Consider the following 17747-nt stretch of genomic DNA (forward strand, 5'->3'; position numbering starts at 1 on the left):
AATATGCAGATATCTGTTCAAAGAGATGGAAAACCTCTAATCCAAACTAGTTAACACAGTGTCTGGAGCCTCAGCCTTTGCGGATTTGATACAACTGTGTGCAGCCCTCTTTTCACAGAACAAACCAGTAACTGGAAGTTAGAGGCAAGTAAAACAGTTTTTCCAAAACAGCAGCAGCAACAGTGATCCCATAATGATGAGGTCTCAGACAACTGTGGAAAGAGAAACACATATCTGAGAACAGTACAGTAAAGGGAAACGATTAACATGGAAAAAAAGAACAGAGAAAATGCAAAGAGGAAATAAAAGTGCTATTTGAGTATAAGGCATTTTCAAGAAAGAGGCAAGAAACAAGAAGAAAACCAGTCAACAACATTTGTGAAAAATTTGTGGTTTGTTGCTAACAATTGTTTTAATATTGAGTAGAAAATCTTAAATAAATTTTAAATAAACTTGACTACCTGACCTTTTCACATTTTTTATTAATAGTAATCTCAACTCATCAGTTAACAGCTGTGTTCTTGTAAACATGCACATTACTGTCCTCAAATATCTGAGGAGTGCTGTTTATCTGTCAGTAAAGATCAACACAGACCTTTCCATGCATGTAGTGTAATAACACCTTTATATCACCGTATTATTTCTTAGACTGGATACTTGGTTGGCATTACCTCCGTCATCATATAATCAGACTGATTAGCTATCCCATAGGCCAGAAACCACATGCTTGCTCTTTCACATATAGAAAAAGAGTAAAACAGATTATCTGTGAAAAGCAAACAGGTGCATCTTTTTAGGTGACTATAATCTTGTAAGACAAAGATTGTTGCTTCTTGCTTGAGCTAGTCTTGTAAGACTTTTAATTCTCTTTATCATTAAAAACTCCTGTTTTTACATTATATTTGGAATACCATGCAAGGTATATAATTCACTATCAGGTCCTGCACATGGACACAGGTGTTTTTTTTTTGTTTCCTTGGATGGTAAAACTTCATCTGTAAGAGGATGTTGGGGGGTAAGTATGATAGATAAAGATATATGATGAAATTAGGGATGACGCAATTTAATTTAGCATCATTGATGCTGGCTGTAACAGTCACTGTTACAATCATGTCTTTATGGGGCACTTTATTTGTGTAAAGGATGTAAGTAGAACCACTCTAACTGTGCAGTGTCTAATTGTGCAAAGGAGATCTTTGCAGGTCATTGGTTTGTCACATAGATGCTGAGTCATTATATCCTGCAAGACACCCCCACTGAGTGACCTCTTTTTGACACTTCATCAGAGTGACTTATGAATAAGGAAGTCTCCTCACATGTGGAGCAAAACTACTGAGCCGGTATGTAGATATGAGGGACCAGAAGAGACATCGAAATAAAGAAATCTGTGCAATTTATATATTTATATATAGTAATTGTACAGCAAAATATGCATTTGTGAATTCATTTAATAATTAAAAAATATATTTTATTTATTTAAAAATTACTAAAGTAATTTATTATGTAATAATTTAATAATAAAAAAAACTTTTTATGAATCAGTATTATAAATTGAGTTAATAACCATTAATCAATACTTCAAATCATAAAAAAAGAATGAGATGCTATTGGATAAAAAGAACCTAATTTCAAAAAATATTTCTGACATTTAAAATGGCCATTTAACTCCTTGAAAATCCATATTTCCTCCCTCCATTAACCTTTCCTGTTAGCTCGCGGATTAGCTAATATATTAGCAAATGAATTAGCTTTGGGATTAGCTGTCATATTCCGAAATGAATTAGCTTTGGGATTAGCTGTCATATTCCGAAATCGTGAAGCAATGCAAATTAGCCATGCAAATTAGCCATCCAGTGCAATGTAAGGAGCTCCCTGATTGGTTAGACAGGCACAGGCTGCATGCCTGGATTTTTCTACACTGAGGTTTGTGCCTATAGCTTTGCACCGCTAAGAAGTGTGTGGGTTTGTATAAAGACCATTCAGCTTCAGTATTTACACTCTGTCAAACATGGATATATGCAGTATGAAGGGTCTCAGTGAAATGGAGAGCTGAACCTCCAAGTATACGTCTGTGTACCTGGACTGGCCACTTGTTGAAGGTAACATGCTAACATGGCTAACGCTAGCATCACTGCATATAGCCCTGCTCTTTTAAGATCATGTTACTTTTGAAAATATTACATTGCAGCAGTACAAGCTAGCTACCCTTTTAGGAAGCTAAAGTATTCACAAATAAAGCTTGAAGCAGCTCAGACTATTAGAAGCAGCACTGAGCCCTGTTACATTCATACACAGTGTTAGACCAGTGGCTGCAACCTACAGCCTTTAAACACGATTAAAATGATGTCTGTAAACACATCAGTCCAGATGTTACCACATTACTTTCTGTTAGTTAGTGTTAAAAGAATTGGGACAAGGTGATTAAAATAATAGCTGTCAGTTCTTTCATTCCTTATATTACTGCCCTCTGCAGAACCTGGAGATGACACTATTGATTTAAGTTCATTTAGTTAAATATGAGCGTGCACACATTCATTCTTGACTGGACATAGATGATGATCAAGGTCCACGTTCACTTTTATTTTTTACATGCTTGCTGTGTTTATTAATGCAATTTGAAAATTAATACACAAAACTTGGATGTTTTATGAATTCATCAAATCCCAGCCTCTTAACACAGTATGCTAAATCTAAGCATTGACTTTCCAGTATATTCCAATGAGTATAATTTAAGCATCCACTGCACCTACAGTACCTACACCCAGTCAAATGTCTGGTAAAGATACAGATAATGAAATTTAATTATTAATATAAAATATGCATAATGAAAGCATTTATCCAGTTTGGTACTTTTCTCTGTATGCCTTGCTTATAAACGCCCTAAATGCTGTGATATATACAGTAAATGAAAATCATTTTGACAGAAGTGATAAAGTTATTAAATCACTGCTGATATTTTGGTTGATGTTTACATTTTCAAATGATTTTTGTGTGTTGACAACATCTTGGGACTCCTCTGGGAGATGAGGACACACCCACATCTGTTCCATACCATAGTCATGGAGGATGTTACGGCTCTGAGTCAGCTTTGTGGCATCAGACACCCACACAGGAAAATCAGCGCCTGGACTTACGCAGGAGAGATTGCCTCAGTGATGACTGACTCTGCGTCATCGACTTTACCTCCTAATTTCTTTCTCCTTTAAAACACAAAATCACTCAGAAGGAGTTGTGTAAATTTACGAAGAAGGAAGTCTGTAACTTGTACACATTTGTGATTTTACTTGTTTTATGAGTTATATTTAAGAAGAGTAAATTATTCATATAAATAGTGTGTGTTATTTATATGAAAAGTGTTTTTCTTTTTTATACACATATCATATCATCGTCTTATCATCTTATGATGTCCACTCTAACATGAGTTCACTGTATGAGTTCAGTTTTAGTCTTCAACTCCCAAGAATAGCAGCTGGCTCAATCATCTTTTTTTCTGTTGATTGACAGAAAGTTTACACTGGTTTTCTTCTGAGAACTGCTGCTAAGGCTGAAAATAAGAGAAACGCCAACTGAAAAAAGTATATATATTAAAAAACCTCTTGATGGATGAATTACAAGCAAGGATATGCCCAAAAGTTTAGTTCCTCTCGCCTTTTTTTTTCCGTGGAAAATTGTTTTATCACTCATCCAAGTAACTTCTTCAGTCTCACAGATGAATGATAAAATGTTTTTCCACTGAAAACCATTGTGTACAGTTGAATTCAATCGACTTTTCTGTTGATTGAATCAGTGTTAGAATCTGAAATGCTCACTGAAGCTGAGAGAAAACGAAGGTTCTTGCAATATAAATGAAACTGACCCCTTTCACGAGTGTTAGTTCTATAACCGATTACAAATCGTCCTCGTAACTCCTAAACTCGTTTGTTGTTTTCTTTTTTAATTTCTACTTTTAGTTGGGCCTTGTATGTATAAAAACTAAGGATTACCTTTGAACAGGGTTTATCTTGCAGCACAACACAAACTTGCCATATTTTATCAAATATATATAGTTTATAATTTCAACAGTGTACTGTATAAAATAGAACCATATATGCCAGATGTGGTCAGATGCTTGTGTGATTTTAACAGAACCCTACAAAACTGTTTTTATTGAGTTTAATTCTTTTTTGTGAACTTTGTGAAGTATTTTTAATGGATTAATAATTTGTTTTGAAGAATGTATTTATGACTAGTGTTTTTTTAACTGAATTATTAAATAATAATCTTTAAATATATACAATAAAAATTATTTGTAAATGGATTTACAAATGCATATTTTATTGCACAATTCAGAATTCTTTATTTTGATCCATGTGACTCTTCTGGTCTCCTGTATGTAGATGCCCAAAATCTCTGGCCTGTTCAGCCATCATTAAACAGAAACACCTGGAGGACAGAAGCAATATCAGGTTTTAAATGAGATGAAAGTATTACCAATTATGCCTCAAAACAATGTGAAATTCTGCATTTCCATTTCACAGAAAACACTGACTTGTTTGGAGTCTGAATCTGTTTTGTATCCTTTATTGATCACGTTTTCTTATGCTGCAATAGCTTGCGTTCAGTTAAGCTGATTATGAGAGTAAAGCAACAAGTGTGTGGTTTTGGATGACCAGTTTGACATCAACAATTCACCTTTTGTCTTTTAAAACAATCTTTTAACTTTACTGATAAACAGTGAAGCAGCTGGAATCATGCACAGTGGGCAGAAAAAAGAAATTGTTAAAAAAATAAATAAAAAAGTCGCAACTTGTCTTTTTAGTAAATGTATCCAACACACAGAAGTCCTCATCTCTCTAAAGTAGCTACTTTTTTTTCATAAGGTTTTCACCACTCACCAGCTGGGACCATTTTTCTCTCCCTATTGAGAGCATCTGTATCCCCGAGATTAAAGCTGATTGAATTTAGAAATCTGTATCATTACAGTTATTGGATTAGGAGAGAGGGAAAAGGACACTGCAACTCTGAATTTCATTTCAGAGGAATTAATGAAACGTAGGAGTGTGGACCACAAAGAGCTGGTCACATGTACAGCTTGGATGAGATTACTGATTGTATTGACTCTTACATAATGACCCTACTGAAGATGCATGAGAAATGCATTAACATGCCAAAAATCTGATTAAAAGCGAGATTTTAAAGCCTGGCCAAACAGCCTGGAACAAATTGCCTCTCTCCTTATTGACATAAGATCCGGGGATTACTGAATCAATGGATTTCTGATTCTTGCTATTCTTTTTGCATTTTCTGTATTTAAAAAAATACTTATTTCTTTTCCACAGTTGACAAGCGTTCCAAAGTGTGAAATTAGATTAACAAACATGTGTTTTATTAATCCAACTTTCTGATTCTGTGTGAAGATTTCTTGGCTCCTGTGCAACAGGGTAGAAAGGGAACTTTGTAATGTCCTTCTATTGAAAATGTATCTCTAATACCTGGATTATATGGTTGTTAAAACGACGCCACTTTTACCTGTGTGAACCCCATCACCAGTCAAGAGTCAGTTATGGTCTTAATATTGCACCAAGACATCAGTACTAGTGCAACAGTATTCTTTAGTATTACAAACCTTGGAAAAGCAAAAAGTGTGTAATAGATTTCCAATACTTTGAAATGTCTGCATTCCAAATGCTGGTGTCTGCACATGAGTCATTAAAGCCACATTTTCACCACAGGCACCAAGGTCTAACTTATGTTCAAATAAATATTATACATCACACAGCAAAAATAAACCTTCCTGTTCAGGGGATGAGTTTTTTTCTTTTTCTAAAAGTGCTGAAATTCTCACCAAATATTATGTGGAGAAACAGCTGTTGCTTCTTCATGCTTCATTGGACTAATTTGCTGGATCTTTGCAGGTCTTTCTACTGCAGTGGAAATCAAAAAGTCCTGGGACTAAAAGGATGGAAAATCGGTTTCCGAGAATGTTAAATTTCCCAAGAAACACACACATGGACTAGATCATGTGCAGAAAAATTACGTGGCTTCAACACTTTTTTCAGCTATCAAATCTAAAAGATTTAGTCTCATTATCCATGTCATTTATTATGAATAAAACACACAGCTTCAAAGAATACTAACCACGTGCACTGGTGTCAACTAGCTCCTTTATGATTCTAGTTTAAATGTATATGTAAAACAACAGCTTTTACATATTTTTAGAGTATCTTGTTTCACACTGAATCCCATACAAGCTGTTTTCCTGATCTCCCGATGCTAGTCCAGCATCTCCCAACAATTTGTGCAATCTCTCTTGAAAGGTTGGGTCAGTAGATCACAAAAGATCCTCTGAAGCAGTCCAAGACTCCTTCTCTTACGAAGGATGAAAGATTGACTTTCCTCTTCCGAGTCTTCAGCTGCTGTTATCTGAATCCTTCATGATTACCATGCCATATGCATAAGCAAAAATGCAAGCAGTTGTTTACTTTCAGCATTAATTTGCAATCATGTGTGCATAAGAGTGTGTTTTTATCTAATTTGTTCATATTTCTGTTAAATAATGGATCCTGATAAAAGAGTCCTCACAGGCATTAAACCTTTGCCCTGGTCATATCAGCAAATAGGTATCAATCATCTGTGGAGAATGCCATATAGTTCCATATTTTTCAGCTTTAAAAATCACACAACTAATGCTTTTGACATTATAAAACTGAACAGGCTTATTTTTGTACCAAAGTGCATCATTACTGCCTTTTAAAAAAAAATCACTTTGTGCCAGTCTGTGTTTCTTGGACCTTTACAAGGTTTAATCAAAACTGAACGCGATTCAGTCTAAATTTATTCCAGACTTTACTGAACAGTGAATTTTAAGACAGCTAATCTTGGTTCATGAGATCTGTATGTGCTGGAAAGGGAATTACAAAGGAGCATCTATATCACTGGCCAATATCTGTAAAGCATATGATAATGTGGAATAATATTCATTGGAGTGCAAGCTGGTGTGAAATGGCCTGATAAGATGAGAATGTTGACACACCTGCTGATCACAAATAGTAATCCTGGCATTTTATGGCAGTTTCTTGGCCTTATCATTAGGGATTGTCGCTGCTATTGACATAAACAGGCTTCTTACTGAATACAGGCCAAACTCTCCCAAAGTAGAAAAATCGCCTTGAAAACATGAATTGCATTTGAGTACAGGTTTAAATGTAACTTCCAATTTGATTGTTTAGTGACATTTATTTATATCAATTAAGTTTATTGTACATGTAGTATACCTACTATATGGGTGGCAAAAAAAATTGTTTTTTAACTAGTTATAAATGACAGTAATCTGTAAGATATTACCACTGTCAGTCGATGCATTAGCATTGTGAAGTGTATATGCACTGGATTCAAGATAGTAGTTGTCACACCAACAGTGGCCGTGCTGATAAAAATATAGGCAATAATATGGTTTTTAAAAATTGCGCACATATGATGTATATTGTGTTTCAGGGTAGATTATAACAAAATAAACTCATTTCTGTTACCCTGCAAACACGGGGATTTCGATTTTCTTTTAAAAAACAGCAAAACTCTTATAACAGTATTTGAAGATTTTTATAGTAGTGTGCTATGGTTACGATTCGAATACATCCCCATGGCAGCAGTGTAACTGGAGTGTAGTCATAAGGGGCCAGCCAGGCACACACACTCACACAGAATCAGTGATTAATGGCCACTGAACTCTGTTGTTCTTGTGCTTAAAGATTTCTTGTCATTCACTTCATTAAACAGTTAGATGAAGTAGTTTTTCAACAGAATTGCTGAATGCACCTTGCTGGAGAAATTCTCATTGAGTACAAGGGAGTATAAAAGGCAATACAATCAGATATTTTTCTCTACATACTGGCCATAGTTCTCTAAACTTATTCTTTATTCTTTATATCTGTTTAGTAAAAACAGATTTGTTACACAATTTTAAATAAATAAATGTTGGTGACCCAGTGTTTCTTTAAAACCATTGGAAGTTAATATCACACTGTGATAGAATCTAAGGGAACACAAATTAACTTGTTGTTTATTCTATGTTGTTACTTGTTAGTAATGTTATGAGTTAATTAAGTCTTTTAGAATTCAGTGAACACTGATTTTCTTTTGGTTTGCTTTGTTGTTTGTTTGATTGTTTTCCCATATAAGCTTTAGTGTAGGATTCAGTAAAATCAGAGATTAGTTGATCCTGGATCCTTTCAGGGCCACTAAAGCCAGCATAGCTGAAATAGCATTCATCTGGTGGTTGCTGTTGTGAAGCACAAGCAAGACCGTGACCATGAGGACAATGACAGCCATTCAATGGAACCACAGCATTATCATTAGAGCACTTCAACTCTTTGTACATCAAACAGCATGTTACTGTCAAGACTAACATCAGGCAACTACTACTTCATGCTGGTTTAATGTTGTTCAACTAACTGCCAAATAGTATTTTTTTATGCTTATTTGTAAAACAGGCAAAACAAACTATGTCATTTTGGTGTCAGTAGCTTCACCAGAAGAGCAGTTTACTGTACTTTCTTCTCACCAAGAGGTTAAAGCACTAGTGACTAAAGGTACTAAGTAAGGGTGTATATGATAACGGCCGACGCTATAGAATAGCAGAGTGTTTTTATTAACTCGGGATAATGTAAAAGTGAAGAGGCAGGACAAAGATAAGCTTCCAGGAATAAAATCGGTGGTTCATTTACTCTACAGTAGTTTGTATTTATTGCAACAGTTGCATTTTAATTCTCTGTCACTCTTTAGTGAGATTCTTAAGAATAATGAGTGGCAACGTTTGCACTGCTCACACATCAAAATATATGATTAAGCGTATTAATATCATGGACAGTCTCTCTAACTCTTAATCTTGAGCTGTCTGATGGTTGCTGAGGGCCCGTTTTGTGAGCTCAAGATTATTTAGGAAAAAGGAATGTAGCGACATTTAGGACTAGAGGTGCAAAATGAGTTGGGATTATGTTTAGCTAAAGGCAAAAAATAGGACATTGGGTCTACTGGATGTCAGTTTGGATAGTTCAGCTACAGTTATTGAAATTGGTGTTGAAGGCCCCAGTCTAGAGGTGGCGAAAATACAGACATTTTTTAATTAAGTAGAAGTACAGATACTTGTTGTTTTAAAAATGATTTCCATTCCCTAGACTGACAGTGTACTGTCTTTATACTAGACAGTATACAGCTACTATAAAGGCTGAAATCAGTAAATGAATCTAAGCATCATCATCTCAAACTGATATTTATTTCACAGCCACTGTGCACCAGTCCATTGCAGAGCTTTACTGTGAAATTAGCACAGTATAGCAAGCTAACATGTTTATCCTACACTAAACAGCTGAGTATTTTCAACCTTTTGAATAACACAGAATTGTTATATCTCAGTTTGTTTTGCAGGATGTTTCACAATATCAAAAAACATTACTTCACTTTATATACAGATCCAATACCCGAGTTAAAAATGAGGACATTACATGTAATTTTCCTGTTTAACAAATGTCACTGAGCAGTCTTTACCTTTAAATCTAACCTCGCTTCTTCATTTCCTCTTTCTCCATCTCTGAGTGAAGTTATCCAACACTCTTTTCTCTCCCTGGGAAATACAACAGCTGTACCTTTAGCTAGCAACACACTGCGTGACAAGCTGCACAGGGACAGTTTGTGTGCTTGCTGAGGTTCGTTGAGCTCTTAGAAAGGTTGCCTTTGAAATTACCTGCCACTTAAAATGCTCCTCCTTTTATCCTGGCTCCTTTTCTGTAGCACTAGCTAGATGGGGAAGTGTCGCAACCACAACTTAAGGACATCTGGCCCCAAAAAACGCTCTTCCGGATCATTCAGGATTATTCTGCCCCACATTAACACCTGGGTATAGCACTACAAATGTGCTATTGCCTTTTACATGTTTTTGTATCTGATAAGCCTGGGTGATTGACACCACACCATTGTTTTTCTTGTGACATTACCAATAAGTTTGATGTGTCACATGGCCCTCTTCCTATTGAAAAAACAAAAGTTGTATCCAAGATGGCCGACTTCTAAATGGCCACCATGGTCACCACCCATCTTGAGGAGTTTGCCCCCTCACATATACTAATGTGCCACAAACAGGACTTTAATATCACGAACCATTCCCATTTTATTACGGTGTATCCATATAAATGGCCCACCCTGTAGAATGAGTGGAAATACTGATTTTTGTGTTAAAATGTTGGGAGTAAAAGTAAAAAGTTGTCAGAAAAATAAATACTCATATACAGATACTTGAAAATTCTTCTTAAATACAGTAATGAAGTATGTGTACTTTGTCACAGAGGCTTAGAAACAATAACAAGGAGGTTTTTGGTTCCCTCTTTGTGGCCAATTTCACTTGACAACACCCAGAAAGTTCCACCAATCACTTGCCAACTAGTCGGGGAATTCACATTGTGCTGGTCTGTGTATTCCCTAAAAGCAGAAGTTTGATATCTGTAGTCACCTATGCATTGCTCAATTGTGTCCTATAAATGATAACACATGTTATTGGTATGCTGATATGGGCATGCGCAGATTCCTTTAATTGCAAGTAGCATTCTAAATGCCTTTTCTAGTGCAAGTAGCATAAATAGTACGTATAAATCTTCCAATATTGCTAACACAAGGTCAACTGAGTTGTCTTGTCGCAGCATTTCTTAGAGAAAAAAAAAGACTTTGTTACCCTGTGGGCCAGTAGGATTGCTTCTTATCAGCCTAAATTCTCTTCTCTCCTGGATTAATGCAGAAATTACTTTTACATGCCTCAGTAAGCCAGTGCATTAAAACAAAGACTTAACTTTCTATTCTGTTGAAGATACACCAATAAAACAGCAACTAATGATGAAGTATGTAGAAAGCACAGCTCTTCTCTGAGTATTTATACCCCCCTAAGTAAACCTCAGGAGAGCAGACATTGAAAGGGCAATCATTTAGAAATACTCTAAACATGATTGAAATTATTTTGCCAATCCAAAAAGAGGATTCAACTAAAGCCGGTTAATGAATTCTAACACAGAATTCTCCTTCATCTTGTTTAAGAAGCAGATTTTTAGGATCACGTTAAACAGTTTCATACATCAGAGATTTCTTGTTTTCCAAGCATAGGAAGGAGTGACAATTAAACAGCTGCAGGGTTAAGGTTGGTTGCCTCCACGTATCTATTCCTGACAGGAAGAAAAATCTGGCAATTCACAGCCATCTTACTCCCGTGTCCTTTCTTTAGGGAAGAGAAGAGGATTGCCCCATTCTGCGGTTTCGTCAAACTGCCAACCAGGGCCCAGGAACACACTTCATTAACCACTCCTATGGCAGAGGATGGTGGTTTTTCCAGACAGCAAGCACAAATTTGAAGTCTTAGGAAGACCACAATGCATTATGCTGAATAGGCTTGTCACTCCTGCCCAGGTTCATTTCCTTTTAAGTGTGAGCTTGAGTCAATCAAAGGAAATGAGCTGAGAAACCATGGCTATTATTTATCAGTTTATCCAGTGAGGTCGTTTCATCACCTCCCCTCTGCATGTCACGCGCTATGGGAAAGGTAGATCAGTAAGGAAAATGAATTTAGTCGTGGAACCACATTTGCACACATATTAAATAGGCAGGTAGCAGTTGAGGGTAAAAAATGTCATCCATTTAGGTTCATTGAGCCCTATGCAAGAATCAATAGTATGAACACAATCATTCCTAAGAGGAAGGCATGTGTTTTAGAGATTTGTTAAATTGTCCAATTTTCTCATACTCAGACAGGCCTGTGGCATAAATCAAACAGAGATAGTCTGCTTTTTTCAAATGGTTAAATTTATTTTAAGCTAAATATAGAACTTAAATGTGTTATGAAAAGTGCTGCGCTACTACAAAAGATTAGGGGGATGCAGTTTTGGAAAGAATAAAGCCTATTTGAACACTGCCTTACAGAGCAATTTGGGGGCACTGATTATGTTAATAATCAAATCAAGGGCTTTAAAATTAAGGGGTAAACACTACCCTATATCAGCTACTCTACCACATGTCCCAGTGAGCCTTAATGATGGAAAGATGGATCCTCTCGAATCAAATACAATCTATATAAACAAATTACAAAACTGACTGATGTAGAAAAGTTGTTTTTTTGTCCGATCACAACTGAAACTTTTTGCTACATCTCCACAAAACCTATGTAAATAATGTAGCTTAAACAGCATTAAAGACAGTATATTCTTTAAACTGCTATATAGTGGTGTATAAATTTAGGAACATATGATGATACTAACTTGTGGTAGTAACTTCCTACCTATTCTATATTTATTATTATTTTAAAATGTTTCCATTAAGGTGTCACATGCCTTTTTTATTGAATCATGATCACTCAAGGAGTCACTGGTCCAGTGTGGCTACATATGTTTTGTTTATTTTTCCTCTCTCGCGTACCACGCACTGCCTGGGCAGAGTTCATTGCGGACTCCCGCCTCTGGCCCTCGGACCTGCAAGTGATCAGCTCAGATTCTTCGTTCACTCAAGCTCACTACTTAAGGCAGCAGCTGGGAGTACCTCATTCACTGGATTATTGTGTAACCCAGTCAGTGTAACTCCAGCTCAGCAACATTTTCGAGTTTCCCTTGAGTATTTTCGAATGTTGATTCTCCTGTTCTTCTGCATAGATTCTGCGTGGCCAGGCTGAAGATCTATTGCTGGGACTTTTACGTGAGTGTGTTGACTTTGTATGGCGAGAACAAGGGAGATGATTCCTTGTGGAGAAAGCTAACCGCATGGAGAAATCTTTTCACTTTCCTGATCCGTTCGTGAACTCTGGTGACACTGGACCCCTTTTCCCTCACCTGTAAACTGTGCATGAGGAGTGTTAAATAAACAAACGTATCTCTGTGATTTCAGTCTGCGCCTGAGTCCCTCCTGCATCTTGTGACAGATTCTCTGTCTTAACAGGATATTATGACGCTGGCATAGACATGAAATGTATTAGCAACAACTTGGATAAGTGGATACAATTTTTATTTTTTACGGCTTGTAAAAATCTAACATTCTAGCTCTGGCTACAACAAGTTGGCCAAAACCAACCAATAGAAAAAAATAAGATATATTTAGGATAAGAATACATTTAAAAAGGCTCATTGCGATAGTTCTTACCTGTCAAATGATCCCTCCTTTTTGGAGCTAAGCACTGTATAGATCAGGGGTCGGCAACCCTAGGCACGCATGCCACAGCTGGCACGCGAAGGGTTAACTGATGGCACGACCATAGCTGGACTGGCCATCGGGCATACCGGGCATTTGCTCGGTGGGCCGAGCAAATGTAACGGTATAAACGGTATTTTTTTTGTAACGGTATAAACAATGAGAGGTGGTGGATTGGCCAGATGCTGGCCGGAGTGTAAAAATAACTCAGTTGTTTGATGGTGGCTATGGCTGAGCTTCCACAGATTCAGTAACATTATCAAGTGGTGGAGGCCAGCAGGTGGATGAGGGAAAGGGGAGGCAAGAGGAGCAGAGACCCGAGGCAGCACCGGTCCGAGTGTCAGGTGAACTGAACTTCAGGTAAGAAGCTATGACCTGCAGTCTCTGTGGGTCAGATATAAACCAAGTTTAGGTGGAGTTTATTTTCGTTGTGCTGACTTTTTACAGTCAGTTACAATAACTCGTACTGCGTATTAGCTAGCATGACAGAGTTTCTATACAGCTGGGTGGGTGCTATGATGTTACTGATAGTGAACTTTATTTCATTCATAAGGTTAGTTAGTAGAGTTGCCAACCGTCCCGTAAAAAGACGGAATCGTCTCGTATTCAGAGAAAATATCACGCGTTTCGTATTGAGCTGAAAAGGAACACACTTTGTCCCGTACTTCAGCTAGAATGAAAAAAAAGACACAAAGCTGGAGTTATTCTGTCGTTACGCTGCACAGCTGCCTCTTCTTTTCTCATTCTCTCCCCCTCTCTCTCCTGTTTCTACTTCAATCATGAAACTGATCAGTGATCAGCTGATCGGCTTTTCTCTCTTGTTTATTTATCGCCCACTTTGTGCCAGAAAGAGGAAACCGCCGGATGTCGCGCTAAACAACAGCAGCATGTTTAGGCTTGATAAGCTGTTGTTAGAATTTATTTAATATTAATTTCTAGTATCAGCTGAGGTTTGCTGGAGCCACAGCTGTAAAAGCTGCTGGTCATGATATCGTTTTGGTTATCTGGTGAGAGGGAAACACGAAGATGAAACCAGGAGATGTCCTTACTGAATCATCAGAGCTGAACAGGTGATGGAGAAACAGGTTTACCTTTTAGGTGACATGAATGAGTTGAAGGGAAGTTATGAACTATTTCTGAGAGACAAATAATACCAGGATCCTTTTCTAAGTAACTGTGCAGGGGTGGATCTAGCAAAGTTTTGCCAGGGGGGCCAGGTAGGGCATTAACAGGGAAAGGGGGGCACAAAGAAATACTTTCTTATTCTCATTTAAAAGGTCTGGCTGTTATTAAATAATTATCTGAAGCTTACAACCAAAGTTTTCATCTGACGTAAAATGAATAGAAATCATATATATACCAACAAGACAGTGTACATCACTGTCACAACAGCATTTGTTTTCCTTCAAAGGCTTTATGGCTTTTCCTGTAATACCTGGTGGGCCGGTCTCTAGTCTAAATGCCCGGGCCAATATTTTGTCCCAGTCCAGCCCTGGGCACGACACGCAGTGAATTAATCTGAGAAGGTGCATTAAAAAGGTGCAAATTAGCTCGCATAGACACATTAGTTGTGCCTCTTCTTAATGACGGTATTTTAGCTAACAACCCCAACTACCAGATTCAACTTGTAATTGGCTAAAAATAACTTAGCCTACTGGTGAGAGGGACGTTGTTAGCGTTCCACATTCCGACACTTCAAATGCTTCAGGAGCTGTCTGCTCAGCATCAGCACCACGGAAATACACGGATATATCCGTAGACTCGAGACAGAATTCACAATGCGTTTTTGGGACTTTCAGGTGTATGAACCAATGTTTTATTTTCTGATCAAACCAGAAATCTTTAATGAGCAGCTAGATTTGTCTTGTATTAACTGGCTGAGTTAATGCCAGTTAATGCAACACCGAAGCAGCTGGAATCCACAGCTGTGCGTGTTCATGGAGCTTTCATTTTCACCTGCTGGACATCACTACCTGACAAGTTTAACTGTCTTCAGAACATTGCAGAGGCCTTATTGACAGTATTTTGCTCTACATATCTGTGTGAGCAGATTTTCTCTCACACGAAGAGTGTCAGCCGTCTGAATGCTGGACACTCGGAGACCTGTGTCTCTGAGTAGGAGACCAGAGATCACATTAACATGTGTATTAAAAAACATGCCATATTGGCCCAGTTTATTTTTCTTATCATTGTTGTGAGGAGACCACAAATAGCATTTGTATTTTCTGTTGTACAGTTCATTTGCTGTTATGGAGTTCTTGTTATTGATAAAAAGTGTCTTTTTTTTGTTTCAAAATAGCTGATAACTATTCGCTGATAGCTGCCAACATCTGCGAACAAATATAATTCTATAAAGTGGTTCTATATAGTGTGTAACTGTTAATATAGAGCATTATTAGATTTATTGCTAATGCAATCATATGGCACACTGACTTCTGAGGAAATTTTAGACGGCACTCGTCATCAGAAAGGTTGCCGACCCCTGGTATAGATCATCATGTACACCAGTTGACTCCACTGCCTCATTTGCTTTGACATTATTCATAGCAATTAAATAAACCACTAAAACACCTTTGATTAGACAACTATTTGTTTAGCTATTTTCAGTAATTCACTGCACTTTCTTTGTTAACTTTTCATCATTGCTGTCCTATCTAGACAAAAGCTCAAAATACTCACATGTGAGTCTTTGAAAACATATCTGATTATACCTGTAAATGCAATATAACCCTCATTTCTCCAATTCTTCTCTTAGTGTGAGCTTTGTGACACAAAAGTCTTTGAAATGCACGCAATGCAGGTAATTTTAGTCAGGAATGAGTACAATAAAAGCACAGCCATGAGTTATGCTCTCATAAACACTCTAAAGTCACATCCATACCACCAGCAAGCATTTAAGTCAATCACAATACACATACCATTGCTAAATTCTATTCATGCCAAGTACACACAATTATTCTCTTTTGTTTTGACATCACACTTCGCCAATTCCTTTCAGAGTCTCATAAAGTCCACTGTTTGTTCCTTTATTTATATTTCCTTCTCTCAGAAGATTACTTCTCTGCACATTTTCATTGGCATTTTCCTGACAAGCCATTCTCAAGAATATGAAAACATAGGCGCTCTTAATGCTGTTGTTGACAATGATACATGAAAAGAAAAGAAACCAGCTGAGCTAGTGACAATCCTCTATGGCATAAATCGCTTTTTGGGGCATACATGATATGCCTTTGGGCCCCAATTGCATGTTTTCAGAATTTGCACAGGAGCTGAGAAGGTTATACTCTGCTTTTCCTTTCTTATAAAATGAATGCACAGATTTTGAAACCTGCAGCAACCTTCTGCTTCAGAGCAAAATCTATTAATTTAATGGAGACATTTACATCGGAAATCATTTCTAAATTTGTGATTCCGTATTTAGAGTATGGCTGTAGAGAACGAGGGCTTTCTGTGATAGAGTTGGAAAATGCTAATTTTATCTCTCTCATTTAATTCCCTGACAATATCTATAAAATTGATTAAGACTTTAAAGAGCGGGTATCCTTCCTCTTAAAATATTTAATTTCCTATTATTCTGATCAAGACTTGCTCTGGCTGTAATTATAGTCTCTGCCAAGAAGCAGGCTGGAGGAGCTCACCCATGTGATGAACAGATCTGGCGGTGGCATAAAGAATATCTCTGCACAGAATAATAATAAGAACAATTGGCACCCCAGCTGGATTCAAGATTACCCAGATGCACATATCAAATAGAGATGGATCAGTGATGGATATGGGTGACAAAAAACCCTCTACAAGTAAACATTCAAACCATTTAAATGAAGAAAGGCATCTCATTATGTGGGGTGATAATATCTGTGAGTGAGCATGTGTGGGAGTGTGAATGTCTTCTGGTCAGGCTGCTTATATTGGGTACATTTTGTGTTTTTAATCAGCAGATTAAAACATAAATTTAGGGAAGTGGACATTCCTGAATTGATACAATGGATACAACTGTTGAAAGTTTTTTAGTTTTTTCTGTGTAATACACATGTAATACACATTTGCCTGAATATCTCTTTTTCCAAATCACTTCAATGCTAATCAGAGCATCCTTTTTTACACACACAAATCTAATTTTATATTATCATTTTAGCTACAGTGATTGTGTGGTGAGTATGTTTTACATGTGTAGGAAACTGACGCTGTGGCTACTAGTTACTACTGGTTGCTTTACCTTAAAATGGCTCATCTGTTATAATAGAGGTTTCCTTTCGGGTCTTCACTGCAGCACCTTTGAAAATGTTGGTAAAATTCTTGCAGAACTATCAACACATTTAGGTAGGAACACTATTTTAAAACTAATAAGATGTGTTTGACACAGTTTGTATGAATCAAATCGAAACAAACACCCATGATGCAAATGTGATTTACAGATTTTTAGATGTTGATTTATACTTTCCAAGCATATTGTTACACTGCAAATAAATGCAGTCAAATAACATCTGCGATATTTAAATGAACTCAAAATCAGTTTTAAGTTCATTTGTTTTTAATCAAAACGCACTGTGACATTGATATAT

Source organism: Perissodus microlepis, chromosome 13, assembly GCF_051167445.1.
Source record: "Perissodus microlepis isolate ML-2025 ecotype Zambia chromosome 13, ASM5116744v1, whole genome shotgun sequence".
In the NCBI taxonomy this organism is placed as follows: domain Eukaryota; kingdom Metazoa; phylum Chordata; class Actinopteri; order Cichliformes; family Cichlidae; genus Perissodus; species Perissodus microlepis.